We start from the raw sequence: 27,412 nt of genomic DNA, 5'->3' as shown, positions 1-27,412 counted from the left end.
CCAAAACGCTGGTAATTGGTTTAGGCCTTTTCTTCCTTTGCCTTTGATTAATTTGTTACCTATGCATGAATGCTACCTTGTTCTATCCATGAGAAATGAGGGCAAGTCTTCTTTTTAAACCAATCATGGTAGGTAGGACAAAACTGACCAATGAAAAGCCGAATGGGGAAGCCTCATGAGATGCTTTCTTTATTCTTAAAAAAGAGAAGGGTGCAAAGATATGTCCCTTTTCCTCTGTCTTGTGTACGGGAGTGCTGTGTAGTAATGTGATACTCAGAGCTGCTGAAGTCAGTTCGTGACCATGAGGGAACCGCTCACACCTGGACAAATGGTAGGCTGAAAAGATGGAAAGAATCTTGGTTCTGATGATTTGTTAAGCAACTTTATTAACTAATTCTGGCACTTCTCAACATCTAGATTTTCTTTAATGTAATGTGGCTTAAGCCACTTTTAGCTGCATTTTAAAAGATATTTGTGTTTCTTGAAGTTAAACTTAATTCAACTTATATATCATATTGATAATTATCATTTTAAAATTATTATCAATAAACAAATGTGTACTCATGGAATCTGAGTTGAGAGAGATTTAAACCTCATCTAGTCTAACCATCCTATTATATTATGTAAGTTAAAAATTTGATGGGCAACCTATGATTATTGTTAGATGTGACAGTATGCTTGCACTGACACCCCGAAATAGTCACAATGACCTGAGGGATGGCATATTATCTATAAGATCAGACCTGTTATTAACTGAATTGTGCCCCTCCCTCCATTTATGTTGAAGTCCTAACCCTGAGAGTGACAATATTTGGAGATAGTGATAATTAAGGTAAAATAAGGTAATAAGGAAAGGGTCTTAATTCAAACTGACTGTTGAGACTAATAAGAAGAAGAGACACAAGGAACGCACTTACAGAAGAAAGACCATGTGAGACACAGCAAGAAGGTGGCCATCTACAAGGTATGGGAAGAAAACTCCGGAGAAACCAAACCTGCTCATACATGGATCTAGTACTTCTTGCCTCCAGAAATGTGAGGAAATAAGTTTCAGTTGGTTAAGCCATGTAGTCAGTGGTATATTATATGACAGCCCTAGGAAATTAATATAAGATAGAAAATATAATTGCTTTAAATATAAGCGAATTTATTATCTCATACAACATTGAGATTCTAGAATTAGAATATTTCCAATGTTGATTAATTTACAGCTCAATGATATGAACATAGACCTAGGATCTTTCCATTTTTCTGTTCTGCTATCCTTAGCATATTTACGTTTTTAAACTAAGATTTTCCCACTTTTACTTGTACTTACGCGTGTGTTTGTTTATATTTAGCTCTATAATTTTATTATATGTGTACATTTATGTATACAACATCACAGTCAAGACAGATGAACAGTTTTGTTACCACAGGATCTTCATGCTGCTTTTAAATAACCACACCTCCATCCTCTCATCCCCCAGCCCCCAGTGTCCAACTCCTGGCAACCACTAATCTGTTCTTCATTTCTAAGCTTTGTCTATTCAACATCTCATATAAATGGAATCATACAGTATGCAACCTTCTGGCTTTTAAAAAATTCATCATAGCTCCCTGGAAATTTATTGAGGTCATGTGCATCAATAATTCATTACTTTTTATTGCTAAGTAGTGTTCCATGGTATGGATATACCAAAGTTTGTTCAACCATTCATTGAAAGACACCTGGGTTGTTTCCACTTTTAACTATTACTCATAAAGCTGTTATTAATATTCATGTACAGGGTTTTATATAGTTTCACTTATTTGTGAACATAAATTTTCATTTCTTTGGGATAAATACCCAAGGAATGCAGCTGCTGGGTCTAATGGTGATTGAATATTTAGTTTTCATAACAAATTGCCAAACTGTTTCCCAGGGTGGGTGTACCATTTTCCTTACCTGCCAGCATTATAATATGAGTTATCCAACTTCTCTGCATCCTTGCCCGCATTTGGTGGTGTCACTATTTTTTATTTCTGTTTCTCAATTGATATATTTATTTGAACTTGGTTTTTCATATGAGAAATCTTCATTTCCATTTTTAATTATTCTTACCATGTCCTTAAGAAAATGACATAAGAGAGTGTGTATGCAAGTCAGATCTAACAGTACAAAAACAATTCTGTATTCAACCTGTGTGTAAAACGAGCTTGCAACATATGAATAATATAGGCATAAGACATAAAATTATTGATAGTGATAAATAGGTAGTTTCATAAAGATTAGTGATTTATGCCCAGCGAGAATGCTTTTTATTTTAGAACTGGAGGCCCAGGGCACGAAAATAGAGCATGGGTGGGGTCTCTAGGCCTGGCCAGTGATCAGGGCTGATTAGGTTCCCCGCTTCCCCACCTCCCTGCCTCCCTGCCTACTCCTTCCCTCGCCATCGGTGCAAGCCACCACTGTGCAAGCCACCACTGCGTGGTTCCCCTGCCTCCCACTGCGTGGTTTCCCCCACCTCCCCACCTTCTCCTTCCCTCACTCCCTCAGCGCCTCGCCTCCAGTCTCCCGCCATGTTCTGCGCTTCCCCCTGGTGGTCAGCACACATCATAGCGAGCAACCGAACTCCTGTTCTCCTGGTCTAACTCCCGAGGGGACACTTTGCATATTAGCCTTTTATATATATACTAGGGGCCCGGTGCACGAAGATTTGTGCATGGGGCGGGCGCGGGGGGAGTCTCCTCAGCCCAACCTGCACCCTCTCCAATCTGGGAGCCCTCAGGGGAGTCCTCTCCAATCCGGGAGTTTCTGTCTGTCTTTGCAATCATATGAGTGAATTGCCTGAGACCCCCAACCCAGTTTGGTTTGTTGCTCACAGAATAATAGAAGCATTTTTTTTCTTTGCTTCATTGGTGGAGATTTCCTGGAAGTTTTAGGATATCTTCCCTTTAATTTTTCCTAGACACTCTGATTTTACTGATGTCTCTCACCTTTGCTTTCCCTCCATCCCCCACCGCAACAGTAACTTGCTCCTGGCTCACTTTGCTCTAGTGTCTAGGATTGTGGTCAGTAAACCGCAGCTCGTGAGCCACATGCGGCTCTTTGGCCCCTTGAGTGTGGCTCTTCCACAAAATACCACGTGTGGGTGCACACGTACAATGCGATTGAAACTTCGTGGCCCGTGCACAGAAGTTGGTATTTTGTGGAAGAGCCACACTCAAGGGGCTAAAGAGCTGCATGTGGCTCGCGAGCCGCAGTTTGCCGACTATTGGTCTAGGACAGTGATGGTGAATCTATGACACATGTGTCAGAGGTGACACGTGAACTCATTTTTTTGATTGATTTTTCTTTGTTAAATGGCATTTAAATATATAAAATAAATATCAAAAATATAAGTCTTTGTTTTACTGTGGTTGCAAATATCAAAAAATTTCTATATGTGACACGGCACCAGAGTTAAGTTAGGGTTTTTCAAAATGCTGACACGCCGAGCTCAAAAGGTTCGCCATCACTGGTCTAGGAGATCCATCTGCCACCAGAACTATGATTCCCAGCATTCCTGGTGCTCCCCGGGCTCTGGGCTTCCACTTCCTGTCCTGGAGCTGCCATCAGAACTACTATTCCCAGAATTCCTGGTGCTCCCCACGCTGGGAGCTACCGAGGGAACCACGTCCCCCCAAGCTGCTGGCTCTCCCACTTCTGCTCTCCACTGGCCTGGCTTCTGTGTATGCAAATTAACCCGCCATCTTTGTCGGATTAATTTGCATGTTCACTCCTGATTGGCTGGTGAGCATAGCAAAGGTTAATTTACATGTTTCTCTTTTATTATATAGGACAGATGAATAGCTCCTGAAGTTTTGATTTGCATTTCCCTGATGATAATGTTGAGCATCTTTCATTTACTTGTTGGCCATTTATGTCATCTTTGGAAAAATGTCAGTTCAAATTCTTTGCCCATTTTCAAGTCAGATTTTTTTTTTTGCTATTGAATTGTGAGTTTTTGTATATTTGGGGTATTAATATCTTATCAGATATATGATTTGCAAATATTTCCTCCCATTAATTAGGTTGTCTTTTCATTTTGCTGATAGTTTTCTTTGCTGTGCAGAAGCTATTTAGTTTGATACAGTCTCACTTGTTGACTTTTACCTTTGTGGCCTTGCTTTTGGTGTCAAATCCAAAATATCCTCGCCAGGACCATGTCAAGCAGCTTACCACTTATATTTCCCTCTAGGGATTTTATGGTTTCAGGCCTTACATTCAAATGTTTAGCCTCTTTGGAGTTAATTTTTGTGTTTGGTGTGAGGTAGTGATCCAGTTTCATCCTTTTGCATGTGGCTATCCAGTTTTCCCATCATTTATTTGAGGAGACTGCCCTTTACCCACTGTATATTCTTGGTTTCTTTGTCATAAATTAATTGGCCATATAGGTGTGGATTTATTTCTGGGGTCTATATTCTGTTCCATTGATCTATGTGTCTGTTTTTATGTACTGTTTTGAGCACTATGACGTTATAAATTGTAATCTGTAGGCCTCCAGATGCGTGCCTAACCTGAAGCGGCTTCAGGCCGCAGCTCCCTGAGCAAAAAGGCCTCTGACGGAAAGGCTGCAGGTGCACCTCATTCCGCTGTCAGTTTCCTGGGGCGGTAGCCTGCCAGGAACTCTCTCTCTCATAGCTACAGTCCTGTGGGGTCCAGGAGCGAAGCCCTGTGGCCACCAAGACAGGCACTCAGGGGCGCCCTCGGGGCGGCATAACCTGCACCAGGCGCGTGTCAAACTCCTTCAGGGAGATGCTGGGCCTCTGGGCTCAGGCAGAGGCAGCACCAGATCGCAAGACGCAAGAGCGGATCACCAGGGCGAGGGCAGGGCGGCGATCCGAGGTCTGGGAAGCATGACGCCGGAACCCAGCTGTGTTTAACCAGAAGATGATCAGAAGCAAACAGGCCTCTTTCCCAGGGAAGACTGAGCTCCTGTTGTTACTTGTGAGTGTTTCCGGAGGTGGTGGCCATTCAAAAACTCTCTCCGCTGGCTCAAGTCCTGTGGGACCCACAAGCGAAGGCCCCGCTGGCCACCAGAGCCAGGCCACGGAGAGGTTGCGGGTGGCAGCAGCTGCAACCCGGGCAGCAGCCGTGTCAAAGCGGCCGCCAGGAGATGGTGGCGCTGGAGCGGGGGAAATCCAGACTCTAAAGAGATGGCGCTTCCAGAAAGAGCAGGCGGAGAGAGACGGAGGTGCTGTCTGACAGTCTTCATCCCAGGGAGCACCCGCCGTGGCCGCTCGGTGACCCGTGGAAGGGCCTCGCCACGCCTGTCCCCGCCTCTGAGCGCTCCACGCCGGGCCCAGCCGGTGAGTCCTTGCGCGGGCGCCGGGCGCTGCAGCCTGTGGGTCTGCCATTGGTTTTCAAAGCTGGATGTTCTGGGGCTTGTCCCTTCGGCGCAGATCTTAAATGTTGGGAGAACCGGATGTGGGGTTCAGGGCGCAGATCTTAAATGTTGGGAGAACCGGATGTGGGGTTCAGGGTGCAGATCTTAAATGTTGGGAGTACCGGATGTGGGGTTCAGGGTGCAGATCTTAAATGTTGGGAGAACTGGATGTGGGGTTCCGATCGTCTCTGGGTTTGCGTTTCCCCCGACTGTGGGCAGCGCTGAGAGTGGGGTTTGTGGCGAGCCTGTGTCCAGCCTCTAGCCCTGTTTAACTGTGGCCCTTCTTTCGTTCACCTGCTTCGAAGGAGTCTAGGTGTCACCGGCCAATTTCTAGGTGTTTGTTGTTGTTTTTTGTTTGTTTTTGCAGAGGAAGTCGTTTCTTGTGTACCTATGGTTAGTTGTCTAGATTTGGTGAGAAGAGGTGAACTCAGGGTCCTCTTACGTCGCCACCTGAAGCCAGTCGCCCTCAGCATACAGTGGGGCCTTGACTTACGAGTTTAATTCTTTCGGAGACCAAGCTGGTTAAGGAGCTCGTTAACTCAAATTACTCTATCAACTCAATGCAAAAAATCGGCGAGAGACAGCTGGTATCTCAAAAAACTCATTAGTTGGGACACTCGTAAGTCAAGGCCCCACTGTATTGACTTTTAACCTTTAGGTTTGTCTGCAGGTGGTTGCGAAAGAGCTTTATCAGCTCCTAGCATTGCTGCTGCCCCAGGCTGTATAAGAAGCACAAAGCAGGCATCTCCTCATGCAAGTCTGTGTAAGAGTGGGAACAAACTTCTTCGGAGACTCCCACTCTAGTCCTCTCTTCTGTATTATTAGTCAAAATGGAGTAGATGGTTTTGCCCAAGTAATCCCTTTAAGACAAATGGGATTATTGCAATTGGTTTAGATCAGCTGTGATTCACCCCCAGGAACTGGGATGCCTCTGCCCAGTCTCCCCAGAGGCCGGCTGTCTGCTGGAACCTGTTAGCCAGGAGTTGTGGGAAAAGGATATCATAACTATGGGGTAGTGAGAGAGGGTGAGTCTTGGAGAGGTAACCAACACAGTTTCTCTTGTGTGTTTATTCCATTTCCTGCTTTGACCCACTTGGCTTGCCTGGCATGTCTTCTCATATGTAAAATTGCCAGGGCAAGGAAGACAGAACTGAAAGTAACATCCCTTAAGACTACCCAGCTTTTTTTTTTTACCGTGTTCCATGCTTATTAAGCAGTTTTCTCTTGATTAATTAGGCTGCCTGACTACACTGATATCTGGTGGGGAGTGCCCTGGGTAGCCAACTGACATAATTAGTACATTAGAGAGGTGTAGCACATGTTATAAATTAATAACTTATGTTCTGACCTCACATAACAGTCCCATGTGTGTAATTAGAGTAAATAATTTGTTCATCATTCACTCAGCACTTTCTTTGTGCTAGGCACTCTCATAGATACTAGACATTCAAAAGTGAATGGGATATGACTCCTGCTCTGAGGGCTTCTCTCCCTATTAGGAGCTCATAGTCCTAAAGGTAGCTATTATAGCAACCATTTCGGGAGCATGGGTCAGGCACTGAGTTAAGTGATTTCCATGTTTCACATTTCCAGTCTCTGCTACCTTTCTGACCTCATTTCCTAGAATATCTTCCCTCACTCATTCTGTTCCAGCCACATTGGTCCATGAACTCTTGAGCATCACTTTTGGGAACAATTACTAACCTGGAATAATTTTCCCCAGGGATTCTCATGCGAATTCTCTCAACTCCTTCAAGATTTGACTCAAATGCTATATTTTCAGAGAGGTTTCCCCCAATCTTTTTTTTTAAAAAAAATTGAGCTGTTTTCACTGGACAGTTTCCCTCTTCATCACATCCCAAATTGGGGACTCCTGTTGGTGTCACAACCATGGCACACAACCATCAGTCACAACTGATGGCATCACAACCATCAGTTAACAATTTCACATTAATTTTTTGCACATGTGCACCAGGAGAATGTATAAGAATATTCATAGCACTAATATTCACAACAAAAAATTGGAAACCAAATGGCCAGTAGAATTGAAAATTTGTGGTATATTCACACAAGGCAACTGTATAAAGCAATGAAAATGAATGCAGGAGTCTTATAAATATCTTAAGTGAAAAAAGATCACAAAGGCTAATATTTTTACAAAGATCAAAAACAAGTAAAATGAAACAATAATGATGTAAGGGACACACACATGGGAAGGGATTAAAAGTACAAATTAGAAAACAGGGACTAATAAAATAGGGAACACATTTGGCAAGTGGATGAAATGGGGAAGAAAAAGATAGATGCAATAGTATTGGTGATTCTAGTTCTGTCAATGATGGTCATTGGTGCCAATTCAAAGCCATCAGGAGTCCGCAATTTGGAGTGTGGTGAAGAAGGGAACTTTATTAACACATTGCAGACCAGTAGTTTTATTGCTAGCTTTACCCAGTGGCCAAATAAGTTTCTACTGAATAAGTACAAAAAACGTTTTACATAAATGTTAAAGGCACGCTTTAAAATTAAATACCCATTGCATTTTGAAGTTATTACATGTTCTTATAAGCTAGTATCTTTTTAAAGTATGAATCTTTGTAAAACACTGTGTAATATGAAGCGAGAATTCTTGTGATCTGTCAGCAACATGTAAAGTTCCCTTAGACCAGTGGTCGGCAAACTGCGGCTCGCGAGCCACATGCAGCTCTTTGGCCCCTTGAGTGTGGCCACGAAGTTTCAATCGCACTGTACGTGCACTCCTGCACGTGGTATTTTGTGGAAGAGCCACACTCAAGGGGCCGCAGTTTGCCGACCACTGCCTTAGACCAGTGGTTCTCAGCCTTGGCTGCACATTAGAATCACCTGGGAATCTTTTCAAATTCCTGATTTCTGGGCCTCATCCTCTGGAAATTCTGTTTCTTTGTTATGGGGTGAGGCCACAACATTAGTAACAAAGAAACAGAATTTCTGGAGGATGAGGCCCAGAAATCAGGATTTTAAAAAGAAGATTCCCAGGTGATTCTAACGTGCAGCCAAGGTTGAGAACCACTGCCTTAGACAACTCAACTGTGACATAACACAGCTGTGGAACTCAATTGTGTTAACAGCCCAATTATGAAACAGCACAGCTGTGGGACAGCACAGCTATGAGGTGGCGGTGGAGGGAGGCCCCTCTCTGGCTAGACAGCTCTGCTCTGCTTTCTCTGCTCCCTGCCAGTCTGCTCCTCTCGACCCTGCTTTGCTTTACCTGTCCTGCTCCACTCAGGCCCAATGAGATGTCTTTGTGTTTTGTCTTCAGTGTTCCAGCTCCAGCTGGGAAAATACAGTCTCCAGTGGAAACAGAAAGTGCACTCCCCCAATTATTTTATTTAAACTTTCAACTTCCATACATTTCCTGTCGCCCTTTCCTGTCTAGTATGTGTTATCATATACTATATATCTTTTACATTACTTTTATTTATTGTCTGTCTTTTCCTACCAGAATGTAAGCTTCTTTGGGCAGGGATTTTTTTCAGTACCCCTACTGTCTATAATAGTACCTAGCATTTAGTAAGATCTCAATAAATACTTATTGAATGAGTGATCTCCTTTAAGTGGAGCTGTTACCATATGTATAGAAGTTGTTTTTGAGTATAAAGCTACTAAATAGTGGAACTAGGTTTTAAACCAAGTCTTTTCAGTGATAAAGTATACCCTAAATTCTTCATATTCTATGAATTTCTACATCTGCAAGAGCAAGTACTAGACTTTAAATCATAGAAACTGAGACATTATCACCATGGAGAACTTATAGAGATAGAAACCACACAAGTAATTTAAAGAGATGAGCTTTAATATGAAGAATTGCTAACTTGTAAAAGATAGTTCAACTAGGAGTGAAAAAGAACTCCAAGAGGTAAAGAATTAGTAATGACAGAAAGCAGCACCCATCCCTAGGCTGAGAGAGGGAACAATGAAGGAAATTAGAAACAGAGGGAGCTCCTCCCTCACTCCAGGTTGAGGTCCAGAACCTCTGAGGAGAGGTTCCGTGTGGCTCACCAGTGCTGAACCTTCCTGGAGGGGATAGTGGAGGCTGAGCACTATTGACCATGCATGCCAAGTCGGCTGACTGCCAAGTGGAAACATAAGGCCAGTAGAATGAAGGAAAATTAGTATCTGTTCTAGCGTGCAGTGACTCTCTAGTGCCCTCTATTGGCAAAGTCCTTCTATGATCAAGCCTGCAAAGGAGATACGTTTACAAGGACCTGCTCCAGAATCACACAGGGAGGCAAAGAAGGGTGGATTTTGAACTGTGAGACAATCCATTAATCATGGCCCACCAAGTTAAGAACCCCTGCGAGACCTTATGTAGGCTGTAATCACGTTTTCTGCTAGCATATCTGATATCTGCCCTGCTATCTTTTATCTCCACAACATGGAATGTTCATGGTCTCATAACCTTCCTTAGAACATCTTGTATGTTTTCTTTCCACATAAGATTTGAGAACAGTTTCTCTAATCTTGTCAGTCTGATCAGGACTTTCATGTACCCAGAGGGGGTAGCTGAAAAACAATATTTTGGTTACATTTTTTCCAAAATTAATTCATTTCCTGTATTATGTGTTGGAAGGCAGGATCTTAGAATGGCCATCCCAGTTGTACATTCAGTTCGATTTTCTAGGCCCTGGAATTTATGGGCAGTCCCATGCATCTCCTACTGGGAAACAGACCTGGTCCCTCTGGGCATGGACATTTAGGGATTTGTGCTGTCCTCCTGAAGAAGGCTATGAAAAGCAATATTCCTCTCACTGCTATTTTAATATCAATTTATTAAAGTTTCCCTTTCCCATATCTCCAGGTCTTTTGCCTGAAAATACAGCAGCCATACTTTTCCAATGTCTGTGGTTTCATCTTGCCTAGGGAAGGACTCGGGATATCATTTTGATGTCTGCTCCTTTTAAGGCAGGCCATTTATAGTACTGCTGCATGGGCATAATTGTAACCTTTTCAAAAGCATCAAGGCTGGTTTCAGGGAAGAGGTGAAGTACATTAAAGACAACAGCCTCTCTCACCGTCTGAACTGAACTATGGTTTGGGTCAGACAGTTTTCTAATTGGTTTGGATTTTCAGTCCATTACAGGAGAGCTCCGATTACAGAGGCCACTGGGCAGAAATCTGCTTCATCTGCACAATGACTGTGGCTCCCTTTCATTTGACTGTATTAAGGGAAGGCACTCCGTGCCAGGGAGCAGAAGCGTCTTGTGGCGTGCCCCATTCTCCCAACCACATCAAAGCACTTTAGAGCCACAGAGCCCTGAGGGAGGACACTCAGGGGCCCTGGCTGATGTTCACTTTTCCATCTCATTACATGCAACATCAGCTTCCCATCTTGCAAACAACAGGGGGGTCTCTGCATTACCGAAGCAGCAGGTACAGACCCCAGACCCTGTTGTGATCCAAATCTCCCAGAAATCCCTGGCCCATGCAGGGAAAGCCCAGATCTTCCCACTTTAATAGCTAGCCCAGGAATGAGAAGGACCGTCATAGTCCAGGAATGTTGCAGTGCCATTAGAAGGAAAGCATACTTGCCTGTGCCTGTGATTTGTTATCTGAAATATTCTTCGCATGAGCAAAAAATGCGGGTGAGAGGAGAGAACTACCTGGGATTTTTAAAGCTGTATACCTCTGAGCCTGGGGTGTTGGGATGGCACTCTGAAATGCTTACTGCATGTATCAGTGTCACTAAAATAGTTATATTAAAAATCACTTCCAGCCTTGGAAAGACGTTATCTACTGGTAAAGCAGACTTCCTTTGTCTTGTAGTTCTGTGTGAAAGGGATTTACCTAATGAAGGACCAGTCCAAGAAGGCATAAGATGATAACCTATCTGTGTTTTAAGATTTCAAAATGAAAATATTGGTAGTTTCCTGTTCAAATTGTTACCAGACTCAAGGATTGGCTGCTTTGGGTGATCTATTCAAGAACAAGACGTGGTTGTTTCAAGGTAGTTTTATTTACTTGCAGCAAATAAAGGAGACAGGGACTCATATCCAAAGCTCTGTCTCTGGAAAGGTAGGCTTTACCATTGCTTATATACTCTGTTTGGTCAATTACATGTTGATTTCTTCTGGCCATACCTTGAGACCCTTATCCCGGCTAACAAAACTAAAGAGTCCCAATGCTTAGTATATAAAAATATATAAAAGGCATGTCTTTTCTTGACTAAAACTTAATTTCCTTATTAAACTCTGATCTCCTTGAGGGTGGGACCTGTGTGCTATTTATGTTGGCATCTTAATGCTAGCACAGGACTAACTTATAGTCAGTAATCAGTGAATGACTATAGAGCAGTGATGGCGAACCTTTTGAGCTCGGCGTGTCAGCATTTTGAAAAACCCTAACTTAACTCTGGTGCCGTGTCACATATAGAATTTTTTGATATTTGCAACCATAGTAAAACAAAGACATATTTTTGATATTTATTTTATATATTTAAATGCCATTTAACAAAGAAAAAATCAACCAAAAATATGAGTTCACGTGTCACCTCTGACACGCGTGTCATAGGTTCACCATCACTGCTATAGAGGAAAGGAAGAAAAAAAAGGAAAGGAAGGAAGTGAAGGAGGGGAAAGGAAGGAAGTGAAGGAGGGAAAAGAAGGGAAGGGGAACTTTCAATCAGTTATAGAGAGTGACTGTAATAGAAAGGAAACACTTCAAACAAGAGTGAGAGGTGATGGCCGAGAGCGATCCTGTAAATGCTGAAGCCAGTTTTCTCTTTCTCCCACTAATACGTTCCTTCTTTAGTGATGTTTTTCTGGTGCGCCAACACATTTTAGGGCCTCCCACCTGCTTTTCATAGACCCATATAATAATTTTTTTTTTTTTTTTTTTTTTTTTTTTTTTTTTACTGCAGTAAAGGGCGTAACGTGGGGCACCAGGAAGTCTGGCCTGGTTTGTTTCTTCTGCCTGTGCCAGTCTATTATGGTGTGACCTGAGGGGAAGGCAGGCAATTATTTGTGGTTTTATCTCTCAGAGACTTATCCTCATGAGGCACATGGGAGCTGGATAAATATTGATAAAGAAATTAAAGCTTTTTAGATTAAAAAAAGCCAAGAAAGGACAAAGTCATATTAGAGACGATATACTTGATGCACATTATTGAGAATGGGGTCTTTTGTGGGCAATGCAGATGATCTTTGTCCTAATAACATTTCCATGATGCTAATTTAAAACATATTCTTAAAGCCTCAATTAAAAATGAGTGCATGTCTTTGACTTTCATGCTTTAAAAGAAGACTAATTTTAAGAATATAATTGATGATTAATTACATTGCCCTTTTTCATAGACCTGAAATAAATAACGTGTACTTTTTCATACTTACAAAAATAATTACAGTACTTAATTTTAGAATAATCTTTCCTGGACCCTCTTTTAAAAGCAAATGATACTTACAGTGTAACTGTAAGTATAAACATTAATTAGTTAGGATTTCCTCTTAGGAGTGACACTTCTTTGTGTGGCTTCAGAAAGTAATAAATTAATCTCTTTTAGGCACTGTTATATGACATGGGGTTATTGTTGTGGAGTGAAGTGAAAATTGTGTGGCTTCTGTATTCTAAATGTCTGCACCTTCTCAACACCCACTGTCTTTCTGGGCTTCCTCTTTGTGAAGGGAGCCATTGCCAGCCTCCCAGAGCCCACGGGGAAACATGGAAGCCACCAGGAACTGTTTCCCTTTTACTCATCCCACAGTCCCATCAGTTATCAGTCTTGTAGATTCTTTCCTCTTGTCATCTCTTCTCTCCATCTCCTCCTCTCACCTCCAATACTTCTTTTTTTTATTTTATTTTATTGCTTAAAGTATTACAAAGGGTATTACATATGTGTCCATTTTTCCCCCCCGCCCTAGACAGTCCCCTAGCCTCCCCTATCCCCCAGTGTCTTATGTCCATTGGTTATGCTTATATGCATGCATACAAGTCCTTTGGTTGATCTCTTACCCCCCCTACCTCCTGCCCCCCAACCCTCCCTGGCCTTCCCGCTGCAGTTTGACAATCTGTTTGAGGCAGCTCTGCCTCTGTATCTATTATTGTTCAAAAGTTTATAATGGTCTCTATTATCCATGAATGAGTGAGATCATGTGGTATTTTTCCTTCATTGACTGGCTTATTTCACTTAGCATAATGCTCTCCAGTTCCATCCATGCCGTTGCAAATGGTAATAGTTCCTTCCTTTTTAGAGCAGCATAGTATTCCATCGTGTAGATGTACCACAGTTTTCTTTTTTTTTTTTTAATATATTTTTTATTGATTAAGATATTACATATGTGTCCTTGTCCCCACGTTACCCTCTACCCCCCCCCCCGCTCATGCCCTCACCCCCCCGTTGTCCATGCCCATTGATTAGGCCTATATGCTTGCATATAAGTCCTTTGGTTGATCTTTCCCCCTTACCCCCACCCTCCCCTACCTTCCCTCCAAGTCCCGACAGTCCAATCAATGCCTCTCCGTCTCTGGATCAGTCCTTGTTCATCAGCTTATGTTGTTCATTATATTCCACAAATGAGTGAGATCATGTGGTATTTATCCGCTCTCCAGTTCCATCCATGCTGTGGTAAATGGTAAGAGTTCCTTTTTCTTCTTCCTCTTCTTAAAGAATACCTTTCAGCATTTCATATAATGCTGGTTTGGTGGTGATGAACTCCTTTAGCTTTTTCTTATCCGTGAAGCTCTTTATCTGACCTTCTATTCTGAATGATAACTTTGCTGGATAAAGTAATCTTGGTTGCAGGTTCTTGCTATTCATCACTTTGAATATTTCTTGCCACTCTCTTCTGGCCTGCATGGTTTCTGTTGAGAAATCAGCTGATAGTCGTATGGGTACTCCCTTGTAGGTAACTGACTGTCTTTCTCTTGCTGCTTTTAAGATTCTCTCTTTATCTTTTGCTCTTGGCATTTTAATTATGATGTGTCTTGGTGTGGTCCTCCTTGGATTCCTTTTGTTTGGGGTTCTCTGAGCTTCCTGGACTTGTAAGTCCATTTCTTTCACCAGGTATGGGAAGTTTTCTGTCATTATTTCTTCAAATAGGTTTTCAATATCTTGCCCTCTCTCTCCTTCTGGTACCCCTATAATTCTGATGTTGGTACGCTTGAAGTTGTCCCAGAGGTTCCTTACACTATCTTCATATTTTTGGAATCTCTTTTCTTTTTTCTTTTTTGGTTGGGTATTTTTTGTTTCTTTGTATTTCAAATCTTTGACTTGATTCTTGGGATCCTCTTGTCTGCTGCTGGATCTCTGTAAGTTATTCTTTATTTCAGTCAGTGTATGCTTAATTTCTAGTTGGTCCTTTTTCATGTCCTCCATGGTCTCCCTATACTTATTGAGGGATTCATTAAATTTATCGGCGGTTTCCATAAAATTCTTGAAAAACCTTATAAACGTGGCCTTGAACTCTATATCCAATCGTTTGCTTTCCTCCATTTCTGCCATTTGTGACCTGTTTCTTTGTCTCCGCATTTTGGCTGCTTCCCTGTGTTGATAGAGTGGCCCTGTGCGCCAGGTGTCCTGTAGGGCCCAGTAGCTCAGCCTCCCCACTTACCTGGGGTGGACACTCTTGGTGCCTTGGTTGTTGTAGAATCACTGGGAGGAATTGACCTCCAGGCCAATTGGCTGTGAGAATCAGCTGTGTCTAAAGTGGGAGAACTTCTGTGCTGAAGACACCCTTCTGGGGCAAGACTTGCTTCAGTGGGGCTTTGGTGCTCACGAGTCTGCCCCCTGAGTGTGTCCCCCATGGATCTGAGGAATTGCAATCTGGATGGTCCCCCTCTGACCACTGGGTACAGTGGCTCCTGGATCTAAGGAGGTGCTAATTCAGCCTCTGCCTGAGGCCACACAGCAGGAGCCACAAAGAGGCTCAGCTGTGAAGCAATGCAAGCCGCTGCGGGGCCTTGGGCCTTCTCTTGGAAGTTCCGGGTCTGCCTGGCTTGCCTGCAGTTAGGTACATTCACATGCAAAAGCCTCTGCCGCAGCCTGGGTGGGGCGGGGTCTCAGGGAGTCAAAGGGCGGAGAAAGCAGCTATGGCCGATTCTCCGCCCGGAGTCGCGCGTCTCAGTGTCCCGGTAACGGCTGCAAGCACCTCTGAGGGAAAGCCGCCCTCAAGTTCACCCGCTGCCGGACAGACCAGCCTCTCCCCGTATGAGTCCTGGGTCCCCAGAGACTTCCCAGAACCGGAGTTCAGAGCAGTCCGGGGCTTGTGATTCAAAAAGACAGCCGCGTCCTCAGGCGCCACCCCCTTTCCTCGCGCGCGCGCGAGCCGCCGTACCTCTGCACTTCACCTCCGCAGCGCCTCTGGCTCTCAGCGTGCTTTTCTTTCCTTCTAGTTGTAGAATTTACACTCAGCCAGCCTTCCTGTTGTTCTGGATGATGTTTGCTCAGTCCTTTGTGGTAATTTTCAATTGTTGTGTGAGGCGACAATTTCCCGGTGTTTACCTATGCCGCCATCTTAGTTTTCTCCCACAGTTTTCTAATCCATTCATCTACTGATGGGCACTTAGGCTGTTTCCAGATCTTAGCTATGGTGAATTGTGCTGCTATGAACATAGGGGTGCATATATCCTTTCTGATTGGTGTTTTTGGTTTCTTGGGATATATTCCTAGAAGTGGGATTACTGGGTCAAATGGGAGTTCCATTTTCAGTTTTTTGAGGAAACTCCATACTGTCTTCCCTAGTGGCTGCACCAGTCTGCATTCCCACCAGCAGTGCACGAGTGTTCCTTTTTCTCCACATCCTCTCCAGCACTTGTCATTTGTTGATTTGTTGATGATAGCCAGTCTGACAGGTGTGAGATGGTACCTCATTGTTGTTTTTGATTTGCATCTCTCGGATGATTAGTGACTTTGAGCATGTTTTCATATGCCTCTTGGCTTTCTGAATGTCCTCTTTTGAAAGGTGTCTATTTAGGTCCTTTGCCCATTTTTTGATTGGATTGTTTATCTTCCTTTTGTTAAGTTGTATGAGTTCCCTATAAATTTTGGAGATTAGGCCCTTATCAGATATGACATTGGCAAATACGTTTTCCCACACAGTGGGTTTTCTCGTTGTTTTGTCGATGGTTTCTTTTGCTGTGCAGAAGCTTTTTATTTTGATGTAGTCCCTTTTGTTCATTTTCTCTTTAGTTTCAAGTGCCCTAGGAGCTGTATCAGTGTTTAGACTCATCAGCCTTTGTTTGGACTGGTGAGATTTTTTAATGGCACATCCCTGTCAATAAACTGATGTGTTAAAACTCCCCAGGATATACGTTTTTATATTTGATAAAATTAAATCCATATACTAGTTGTCTAATATTTTATGCATTATAAATTTTAGATGAGATAAAGAGGAATGAGATAATTTCTAAAAGTTGTTTTTATTGACAGCATGGAAGCAATTTTCTCACAAATTATAGAACCTTGTCAATGTACTTGATGCTTTATTATTTTAAAATATTTTTATTGATTTTTAGAGAGAGGGGAAGTGAGAGGTATAGAGAGGTAGAAACATTGATGAGAGAGAAACACCATCAGTTGGCTGCCTCCTGCATGCCCCCTACTGAGGATCCAGCCTGCAACCCACGCATGTGCCCTGACCTGGAATCGAACCAATGACCTCTTGGATCATGGGTCAATGCTCAACCATTGAGCCACACCAGCTGGGCGATGTTTTATTATTAAACCTCTTACTTTAGAAAATTATTATAGCCGAAACCGGTTTGGCTCAGTGGATAGAGCGTTGGCCTGCGGACTGAAGGGTCCCAGGTTCGATTCTGGTCAAGGGCATGTACCTCGGTTGCTGGCACATCCCCAGTAGGAGATGTGCAGGAGGCAGCTGATCGATGTTTCTCTCTCATTGATGTTTCTGGCTCTCTATCTCTCTCCCTTCCTCTCTGTAAAAAATCAATAAAATATATTTTTAAAAAAAAAGAAAATTATTATAGACTAAAGGCCCGATGCATGAAATTTGTGCAAGAGTAGGCCTTCCTTCCCCTGGCTGCCAGCACCGTCTTTCTCCGGCACCTAGGACCCAGGCTTCCCTCACAGAGGGAGGCCCCACCCACCTGCTGCAGCCCTCTGGTCAGTGGCCTGGGCCTCCCCCTGTGGGGCGATCATGGGGCGATAATGTGGCAATGGCTGGGCCCCTGACCAATCACATCGCACCCACCTTGGCTGGCCTGGCGCCAGTGGGTGTCATAGCATGGTCCCGGATGGTTGTCTGGATGGTCGTTCTGCTGTTTGACTGTTCGGTCGATTTGCATATTATGCTTTTATTATGTAGGATAAACTTTATGTAATGATAACGTACATGGAGAAAAGAGGACAAATTGTAAATGTCCAGCTTGAATTTTTGCAAACTGAACCTAGCAGCATAACTGTGTAATTTAAAATAAGACCAGAAAATAGAATATTACCAGTACCCGAGAGGCTTCTCCGTGCCCTCTCCTGGTCACCACATCCCTTCCCTAATGCCAAGTATAGCTACCAGCCTGACCTCTGACACCACAGGTGGGTTTGACCCGTTTTGGACTTTAATGCAGTATCAAATATCATATCTTTCTTGTGTCTGGCTCTTTTACTCAATGTGATGTTTCTGAGATTTTATTCATGTTGTGAGTGACAATGTCCTTTTTCATTCTCATTGCTGAAATATCTTACTAGTTTTGATGATTTTATACTACCAGTAGCTAACATCTCAAAGCATAACATACGTTTTGAGTAAGTTTTTTCCTTAACATTATTTTAAGGTTGGTTTTAGAAAAAAAAAGGGAGAGAGAGAGAGAAACACTGATATTGATGTAAGGATGAAACATCATTTGGTTGCCTTCTGGCTGGGGATTGAACCTCTATCCTGGGTATATGCCCTAACTGGGGATCAAACTTGCCACCTTTTGGTGTATGGAGTGACACTCCAACCAAACACCAGCCATTAAAATGTTCTGTCACATGTTAAATTACATGTCAAGAGTGGGGTCTGAAATTCTGCACTTCTACCCAGCTCCCTGCTGATGTGAATGTGGTGGGTATATGGACCACATTTTAAGTAGCAGGGATCTAAAGCAGAGGTCCCAAATGCAGTGGCTCCAAGGTCAGGACAGGTCATGTAAATGAGTGACATAGTCAGTGGTACCTGCAGCAACCTGTAAAGCACAAGCCCCATCTAATAGGGATATGAGATATACAATAGGGACCCCAGGCGGTCACTAAGTTTTTCAGGAGACTAGCACTGTTTTATCTGTTGCACCATAAGCTTGATGCCTGCAGTCTAGAACTTTTCAAGAACTCACATAGTACATATGACTAAGAATTAAAAAGTATTTTTGATCTTGAAAACACATCTGCATATTAAAGTTAATACATTTTTAATTAAATGTCTGTGGAACCTAAAATGTGTCAACTAATCAACTTCTAGACAGTTAGGTATAAATTATATTTACTGTGAGATTGGGATTTCCTTGGAAATTTGATAGAAAGTGGGGTGAAGTCTCCAAATTCAGGAAATTCAGGCCTATGAAGATCTTGAAACAGCCTTTCTGGAGAAGTTGAAAATTTAGGTTTTAATGGGAAATTGTCTCTCTCTCTCTTTTTTTTTACTTAACATTTTTATTTATTTATTTTTAAATTTCCTTATTGATTAAGGTATTACATATGTGTCCTTATCCCCCCCATTGCTCCCCCTCCCCACTCATGCCCTCACCCCACTGTTGTCTGTGTCCATTGGTTAGGCTTATATGCATGCATACAAGTCCTTTGGTTGATCTCTCCCCCTTACCCCCACCCTCCCCTACCTTCCCTCTGAGGTTTGACGGTCTGATCGATGCTTCTCTGTCTCTGGATCTGTTTTTGTTCATCAGTTTATGTTGTTCATTATATTCCATAAATGAGTGAGATCATGTTATATTTATCTTTCTCTGACTGGCTTATTTTGCTTAGCATAATGGTCAGTTCCATCCATGCTGTTGCAAATGGTAAGAATTCCTTCTTCTTTACCGCAGCGTAGTATTCCATTGTGTAGATGTACCACAGTTTTTTCATCCACTCATCTGCTGATGGGCACTTAGGCTGATTCCAAATCTTAGCTATGGTAAATTGTGCTGCTATGAACATAGGGATGCATATATCCTTTCTGATTGGTGTTTCTAGTTTCTTGGGATATATTCCTAGAAGTGGGATTACTGGGTCAAATGGGAGTTCCATTTTTAGTTTTTTGAGGAAACTCTATACTGTTCTCCACAGTGGCTGCACCAGTCTGCATTCCCACCGGCAGTGCAAGAGGGTTCCTTTTTCTCTGCATCCTCGCCAGCACTTGTCATTTGTTGATGTGTTGATGATAGCCATTCTGACAGGTGTGAGATAGTACCGCATTGTTGTTTTGATTTGGATCTCTCAGATGATTAGTGACTTTGAGCATGTTTCCATATGTCTCTTGGCCTTCCTTCTGAAATTGTCTCATTTTAACTGTGGGCAACTTACTTTGACTTTTTCACAATTACATAGGCATTTGCAACATAAATGGACCTTGAAGGCATTATGCTAAGTGAAATAAGTCAGAGAAAGACTATATGATATAGCTTATATGTGAAACCCAAAAAAAGCTCAACTGTAGAAACAGAGAGTAGAATGGTGATTACCAAGGATTGGGGTTGGGGTGGGCAGGGAATTGGGAAAATTTTGGTCAAAGGTACAGACTTACAACTAGAAGGCGAATATGTTCTGGGATCTAACGCATAGCAACATGATTATCGCCAACAATGCTGCCTTATATATTTCAAAGTTGCTAAGAGACTAGAGCACCAATATTCTCACCACAAAAAAAGAAATAATAATTATGTGAAATGATAGCTAACACTATGGTGGTAATGGTATGTGTTCATATAAATGTATCATATCAACACATGGTCCACATGAAACTTATGCAATGTTATATGTCAATTATATCTCAATTTTAAAAAGTACATAGGCCAAATAAAGTCTGCTGTGAGCGAGACTGGCCTTTGAGCCACTAGTGTATTAATTTGGTTTGATTGGCTTAGATTATTGGAATAGTCTTCTTACCCGCATTTCTCACCTTTTTACCTTGATTTCTCTACCTTCATATTTTGACCCATCTTATTCACAGATATCCCCTCAAACTTTGTAAATCATCAGTCCATTTATCTACAGAAAAAAGCACAAATTGTTTTTTTGTACAGAAAAAAGTACAAATTTGTACAGAAAAAAGTACAAGTCTGACATTCAAGAAACTATCATTTGGCTCTTAATTATCTTTCCTACTTTTTCATTATAACTGTTTCTACAGGAATCCTACTCTGTATTCAAAGTAGACAAGCCAGGTGAATTGCAACCTCTAGATTATTTTTTAAATCCTCACCCAAGAATATTTATCTATTGATTATTTATTTATATTTTGTTAATTCTCACCCAAGGATATTTCTCCATTGATTTTTAGAGAGAATAGAAGAGAGAAGGAGAGACAGAGAGAAACACTGGTGTGCAAGAGACACATCAATTGATTGCCTTCTCCATGCAACCCAACCTGGGCTGGGCCAGGGATCAAGCCCGCAACCAAGGTACATGCCGTTGACCTAGAATCAAGCCCAGGACTCTTCGGTCCTTGGGCTGAGGCTCTAACCACTGAGAAAACCACCTAGGATACCTACATTCCTCCTCTTCATTTATCTGATTATTTCAGTCTTTTCAAACTCACTTTATGTCTGTGAATTCTTTTTTGATTTTTCTAGACCACTGTTACTTCTGTGATATTTGCTATGTTTAGATTTGGTATATAATTTATGCCACTTTGTTATTTTAATACACGCTCTTATGTATGTTGGTTTTATCTCAATAAATGTATGATGATGGTGAAGTAGTATATGCTGCTTCAAAATATAGGAAATGAAAAGCTAACATATACATCAAAGGACTGACTTTCTTAAGTAACCTATACCCCTGAATAACATCATGACACCAAAACGGAGAATCAAGACATAAAAAATGGTCACTAACCCATCTGCTTGGGAATATTCCTATGATTGATGAAACTTTGGACCAAATTGGCCAGATGTTCTGTTCAAAGCCAAATATATGTTTTTAGAGTGAAATTCTGTGACAAAAAATACAGGACATTTTTTTTTAATTTTATTTTTTTTGCTCAGAAGCTTCTAGCTATGTTCTTCTGTCTGCTTACCCTCTTCAGAAGGCAGTATAGATGAAATATAGCCCTGAATTATCAAGTTTTGTGTCAGATTGAATTTTCATTACTGAGTCATGGTTCTTAACATCAGATTGTCTATCATATTAGAACGTGTCTTTAGGCAAGTTGGAATCTATTATTTATATTTAATCAAAACTGCTCCTGAGTACATAACAATTTCACATATAGGGTACTGCCAATCCAACCTAAGAATCTCAGGTTGCAGAATCTGTCATCTCGCATTGGGTGTTAACGTTGAGTGCTGGGAGTGTCATTACTAGCATCTCCCCAACGTTGCCCTTTACACCGTCTACCCTGAGTGTGAAATGCTCTCATACTCTTGTGGCAATCTAATGATGATATTGGATTTTCCTTTTTGTCCTTCTCAGCTCTAATATCTTCAAATGACATCTCTTATTACCTGTGTTAGCAAGAGCAGCCATATTTTCCTGCAACCAGGCTGGTTCCTCTTAACGAAGAGAAGTTTTGTACATTAGTATTCCCAATTGGTTTCTAAAAATAAAGCCTAACACTTTCCTTAGCACAGAGTGAAACGCAACGAGTCTACAATTTTTCTCAATCTAGAGCATCCCTGGGCCTTTATTACTGTCATCTAATTTCAGTTCAAGAATTTTTCCTGAATGCTTGGCTGATGTTACTCCAGTTAAATCACCTTGCTGTTTAAATGTTGTGCTAAGAATTTGGCCAATGAAGACTTTTTAAGATGAGTTAACACTAATTTTGACAATGTAACCAATGACTGTTAATGCTGCAGTCTTGTTCATTCTCTTGTTTTATGAGCAAATGAACCTTGTGAGGGATTCAAAGACAGCTTCCACTGCCCACTTGCAGCAGCTGATATATTTTGATCCTCCAAAGAGCAGTTTGAAATACAATCAGGCTGAGCACAGCAGAGTGCATAGCTAGCTTGTTTATTTCTTTCATTTTGAGTTAAACCTTTTTTTCTCTTTTTCTTTCTCCGCTTTAGCCTAATGGTCCATCTCCAAACTGGAGTTGGTAGCATGCGTTGTGCTCACTGTCAACATCGTCCCATCTGTTCTTCATCTGCTTTGGGCAAGTTTTCCAAAAACAATTCTGTTTTGTCAGTTTCCACCTCATTTAAACACATTCCAAAGCTGTGAATTACTGTCCTGAAAAACCTTACTAACTTCCAAATTCACCTGCCATTTAAAAATCCATTTTTCCTCATTTTAACTTTTATAACTTTTCCTTCTTCAAGGATCTTTGAAGTTATTAAAAATCACCCAGTGTGGCTCTTTACTTCTCTTACACATCCCAATGTTATCTTAACCAGTTTGCTTAAAGTATGATTTTTTTTTCTAGTTTTCTATTTCTTATAGCATATTAAAATAAAGTTAAAAAATTTGAGTTTGGGGCAGCAAATATTCTGATTAATAGATATATTTTGTCAATTCTTTTTACCAAAATGGATGCAATCTTCAGGCATATGAACATTTTCTGAGCTGAAGATGTGTGAGGTGTGGGTCCAAGAACAGAGTGCATTTCTGATGAAAAGAATAAGCTCGGCAGAAGCTACAGAATACATGCATTTAACAAAGTACTGAGCATAATATGTACTCAGAGATGTGCTGGGTATTGTGGAGACATGGTTTATACTGAATTTGCATTCTAGTTGGAGAAACAAAATCTTTGATATTGGTACTTATGTTCTTTCCAAGATCTAAAATAACAAAGTAAAGGCATATAAGAATAACTTTACCAAACAGTGATAGATAAAATAATTTTTCATAAGAGTGACAGTATATGAAAGAAAATGCATTATTCTTCAATGTAGTCAATTCTGGTGTCTTTCTCCTGGTAAGATTGGTCACTCATGATTGTGAACAATTGTCTTTTATCCTTTAGGCAGATTATATGGAAGTTTAAATATTCCCTCGTAAGTATCCACTCACTTTTTAAAATTCTATAATATATTTAGTCTGTAAGCTCTTTCTTCTTTCTATTTTAGGGATAATATATTTTTTAAAAATTATTTTGTTCTAAAGGGCATTTATTGTATAGTGATGCAGCTTATTAGAAAGAAAACACCATTATGTAATGTCATAAGAAGAAACAATAACTCTGAATTACAAAAATTACAGCCACCAGTATAACAAATTAGTTGAAAACAGTGTTTGAGATGTTACTGGATATTCACCTTTAGGTTCCTCTTGCAGAACATTGACTTGATTAAGAAGGAATTAGTTTTGTTGATTTGGAATTAATTTAGGGAAAATAAAAGAAAATGAGAAAGAAGCTTGAAGTGATTCTCAGTGTATCTGATGAAAGACGTCATACCAGGTAACGGGTTATTGATCATTTGCCTCTACAAGACTAAAGTTCTGCTTAAAGCTGGCTTCTTACCCAGCTTAATGGAACTTTCTGGAACTGAACTTTCTGGAACCAAACTGACTCAGGGGCAATGACCTCAAACAAACATGACTGTTCACAAACCCGCTAAATTCAGAGGACCTGAGCTTAAATGGGACACGATCTATTTTGTTAAAGAGTAAAACGGTTTAAAATAAAAGTTTTGCAATATGAGTGACAGTGTGGTATAATAGATATAAGGATTTGGAGGATAGAGGTCACAGAATCATAGTTTAGCTTTGTGATACTAGGCTAAGTTATTTAATCTTTCTAAGATTATTCATCAGTAAAATAACTGTTTTAGAAGGTCACAGTGAGGAATCTAAATATGATGATCATGGCACCTGGTAAGCAATGAGTAATAATCAGTAGTGTGTTGCAGGTGGCCCATACCAGCTCTCAAGCACTTATTGGTAAACTAGAGACCTGGTGCACAAATTTGTGCACGGGTAGGGTCCTTCGGCCTGGCTGGCAATCAGGGCTAGTCAGGTTCCCCACCTCCCCACCTCCCAACCTCCTCCTTCCCTTGCTCCCTCAGCACCCCACCGCCACCGCTGGTGGCCTGCCATGGTCCATGCCGCCCCCTGGTGGTCAGTGCACATCATAGTGAGCGATCAAACTTCTGTTTTCCCGGTTGAACTCTCATGGGACAATTTGCATATTACTAGTAGCCTTTTATACTATATATAGGTTCTCAGAAATTTTGAGAGCTGGTTGTCAAACACAGACATTATTAAAAATTATGTATACTTACAATTAAATAAATTATATAAAAATGTAACATACTGAAAACATCACTTTCTGTTCATTTTATTACTCACTATGCTCTGAGGCTATTCACATCTATTGTAGTTGTAGGATGGAAATACTATGTGATGGTATCTGTTCCACTGCACATTTCTTCCACATTTGTCCCCATTGTTCTTAATTAGGTTAATTATTTCGACTCTTAGAATTGGAAGGAGCCTTAGACATAATCTCATTCATTTCCCTTGGTAGACCAGAAAGGCAGAGTGTCCTGCCTGAGGTCATTTGATTAATTAGGGACAACCCCCAGACTCAAAGTCCTGTGTCTGACCTTGATGATTTCCAAGGTCACTCTCCTTCCTTCCTTCAAAGCCAGAACAATTGGAGCCTCTGTAACTAATCAGGACATTGGGAAGGTAGGACTTAGGAGCACTAGCTTGACATTTGCAGTTAAGCCTAAGTCTCAGTTGGTCCTTGACCAACTCTGCTCTGAGCTCTGAGTTTGGTAACTATTCTTGGGTGTCAGTCTCCTCCTCAGATTTCCTGGCAGCTCTGCCAAGGGGATCTCCCATACCTCTGCCTCTGCCTCTGCCAGGGTTCCTCTTTTGGAACTTAGGCCTTTGCCTTGTCCTTGCCAGACCAACCTTCCTCTGCAGGGACAGCAAACTTGCCTGGAGCAGATCCTTGCTACCTGCTGCCACTCAACATGAGTGAGTCTCAGGACTTCCCTTGCACTTGGATTCACTGCTGCCAGAGCCTTATATCACTGGTATTAGAATGCATGACCGGACTGAGGACATGTCAGGACCCAAGGTCATCATATTGCTATACTAAAGCTACTAGCTCCTACATTTGACCTGCTGACCTGAGCTTCCTTCTCCCAGCCCCTGTCCCTTTGTACAAGTCTTCCTCTGGATCACATACCCTCCTAGTCTTCTCTGTCTCTCTGTTGTTGTTGGTGCTAGGGAAGAGCCTGTAATAAAACATGAAAAGAAAAATAAAGCTACAAAGGGGAATGAGCTCTACCAGACATTACAACATACTATAAGCCTCTATTCCTAAAGAAGTATGGTTTTGGCTCCTTGGAGCAATGAGTCATTCCAGAAGTGGGGCAGGGAAAACTCAAGGTGAACCTGAAACATCTTGTGATCTTATTTAAAGGGAAACACCAGTGTCTTTTCCACTAAGATCAGGCACAGCGGCATTTCTACCAAGCCTTCAAAGACTATGTAGTCCTCATGCTCTATAAATTATCTCAGAGCAGGTGTCAGCAAACCAATGCCCACAGATAAAATCTAGCTCACTGCCACCTGCTTTTATATATGAAGTTTAATTGGGCAGTCATACAGGTCACACTCATGTATTTCCTTATTACCTATGGCTGCTTTTGTGCAAAGTTGAGTAGTTGCAACAAAGACTGTATGGACTGCAAAGCCTAAATTATTTACTATCATTTGTTATCAACCCGTTTTATTTTATTTTTTATTAATCCTCACCTGAGGATATTTTTCCATTGACTTTTTAGGGAGAGTGGGAGAGAGAGGGAAAGACAGGGAGAAACATCGATGTGAGAGAAACACAGCGATTGGTTGCCTCCTGCATGAGCCCCGACCAGGGCCTGGGCCAGGGAGGAACCTGCAACCAAGGTACGTGCCCTTGACTGGAATTGAACCTGGGACCGTTTGGTCCACAGGCCGATGCTCTATCCACTGAGCAAAACCGGCTAGGGCTCAACCCATTTTAGAAAAAAAAATGCCGACACCTACTTTAGAACACTGAATAGAAATGAAAATTTCTTACTCCTTTTATAAAGCAAATTTCGCACTGATTCATATGTAAGTCAGATAAGATAGTACGAAGAAAGGCAACTGCAGACAGATATCACTCATGAATATTGATGCAAAAATACTAACTAGGGAATAGCAAAGGAAATGTTTCCCTGAAAGCTCATTGATACTGTTTTGAGCAGAAAAGAGTAATTTGGTTCAGTGCCACACATGTCTGTGTTGTTATTGGCAATGGTGGTTTTGGTTTTTTGAGGTCACTGTGCTCAGTGTTGGGGAGATGAACACAAATAAATTCTAATTGATGCTTCCATATGCTTATTGTCCATGGAGGAACTAGACATTAAAAATATTTCACTCAAAAGTGATTATGTTTATCAGGGTATAAGTGGGGGGTGGGGGTGTGTGTGCAGAAGCAATTACCAGGCCAGGCAGATCCTTGAGTGTAGGCACATTACATTGTGCATTACGTTCATTTGTCCACATTGAACCTGGCACCCGTCTACTGAGTAGGGACCTTGGCTTGGGCACTGCTACATTCCTTGTGATAAACACTGAGCCTGGACTCCAGTCCCCTCCAGGGAAGTGCACTTCATTCTGCATTGTCATGCTTCTTGTGTTCAGCACTGAGCCTAGCAGCAGGTTCTTGTGGGTAAGCACCTGGCAGCAGCACTGTCCAGTTCCTTGTGCTCAACAATTAGCCCGCTCTCAGCTCCTTGGGGGTAGGTCTCTTGTGTACTGTTGTTTTCCACATGCCTGGCACTGAGTTTGGTGCACAGCTCCCTGGGGGTAGGCATCTTGTATTATGCACTATTGCATTCTTTGTGCCAAGCAATGAGCTTAGGATCATCATTTGCCTTGTACATTATTTGTTGTGCCCACTGATAGCCTGGCACAC

This window comes from Myotis myotis, unplaced genomic scaffold (assembly GCF_014108235.1).
Source record: "Myotis myotis isolate mMyoMyo1 unplaced genomic scaffold, mMyoMyo1.p scaffold_m19_p_7, whole genome shotgun sequence".
Taxonomy (NCBI): Eukaryota; Metazoa; Chordata; class Mammalia; order Chiroptera; family Vespertilionidae; genus Myotis; species Myotis myotis.
Note: the sequence above shows the minus strand (reverse complement) of the source record.